Source organism: Tachyglossus aculeatus, chromosome 4, assembly GCF_015852505.1.
Source record: "Tachyglossus aculeatus isolate mTacAcu1 chromosome 4, mTacAcu1.pri, whole genome shotgun sequence".
In the NCBI taxonomy this organism is placed as follows: domain Eukaryota; kingdom Metazoa; phylum Chordata; class Mammalia; order Monotremata; family Tachyglossidae; genus Tachyglossus; species Tachyglossus aculeatus.
The window spans coordinates 58,003,266-58,004,626 of NC_052069.1; the positions used below are offsets into that span (position 1 = coordinate 58,003,266).

At 45.1% G+C, this 1,361-nt stretch overlaps 1 non-coding gene across 1 annotated transcript; it reads right to left on the reverse strand.

Moving 5' to 3' along the window:
- Positions 1-417: 417 nt before the first annotated feature.
- On the reverse strand, positions 418-555 carry LOC119928031. The gene has a single exon (XR_005450990.1). It is a non-coding gene; the product is annotated as a small nucleolar RNA SNORA7 (small nucleolar RNA).
- Positions 556-1,361: the final 806 nt, after the last annotated feature.

Here is a 1,361-nt window from a genome sequence, read left to right on the forward strand (position 1 = left end):
AGTCGTTTCTGGCTCATAGCGACTCCATAGACACACCTCTCCCAGAACACCCCACCTCCATCTACGATTGTTCTGGCAGCGTATCCAAAGAGTTTTCTTGGTAAAATACGAAAGTGGTTTACCATTGCCTCCTTCCACACAGTCAACTTGAGTCTCTGCCCTCGACTCTCTCTCTCTTTTTTTTTTTGATGGCATTTATTAAGCGCTTACTATGTGGAAAGCACTGTTCTAAGCACTGGGGTGGTTACAAGGTGATCAGGCTGTCCCACGAGCAGCTCACGGTCTTCACCCCCATTTTACAGATGAGGTAACTGAGGCCCAGAGAAGTTAAGTGACTTGCCCAAAGTCACACAGCTGACAACTGGCAGAGCCGGGACTCTCTTCCATGTGGCTGCTGCCCAGCACAACTGAGTTTTGACTTGTAGCAGATTGCCTGCCACCGGCTAGCTACTGCCCGAGCTAGGAATGGAATGGATAGGCCTCTGCTTGACTCTCCCTCCCATAGTCGAGACTGGTAAAGTACTGGAAACTCTCCAGGTATGATCCTGAGAGGGGACCATGGACAATACCAAATGTGTGAAACCCTCCCTTGTCTCTTTTAATCAGCTGAATTTCAACTGCCTTCTGGGTTGGGGGATATCTAATTACTCTGGCGTGGATGCTGGAGAACAAGTCTGGAAGCATAGAATAAAAGTACTCAGTTCTAATATCCCACAATACAGTTCAGGTAAGTTGAGCAAGAAGCAAGGTTTGAGTGTGGATTCCAGACAGAGCGCGAGTGAGTGAGTAAGTGAGTGAGCGAGCGAGTGTGTGTGCGCATGTTTTCATGTTGTCAGGATGTGATTTTCTCATTTACAGAATATCATCTTGTTTGGATTACTATAGATGGTCTCTGCTCCAAGCACATGGGGGTGGGGAAGGCATTCTAAAATTACAAGTTCTTCTTTGTAATTACCCAGGAGGTCATCCAATTTTTAAAATTATGAAAATTAAGAAAAAAGTTTTCCCTGAAAGTACATCCTCGCTTCCCCAAACAAGAGCCTGTATTTTTAAGGTTAATGATTGATATGACAGACATTTGCCTGGGTGGGGTGCCAAGAGAAAAGCAGCAACAACAAAAAAGAGATGATATAGAAGAGAGGGAGAATAGGGTAGGGAGATGCTTACTGTAGGAGATACAATTTTAGTAAGGCTTTGAAGATGGGGAGAATAATCATCTGTCATATATGAAGGGGGAGGGAGTTTCGGCCAGAAGGTGTATGTGAGCAAGACGTTGATGGAGAGACAGAAAAGACTAAGGCACAGTAAATAGGTTAGTGGTAGAAGTGCACAGAAGGAGAGAAGTAGTGGAGGAAAGAAGG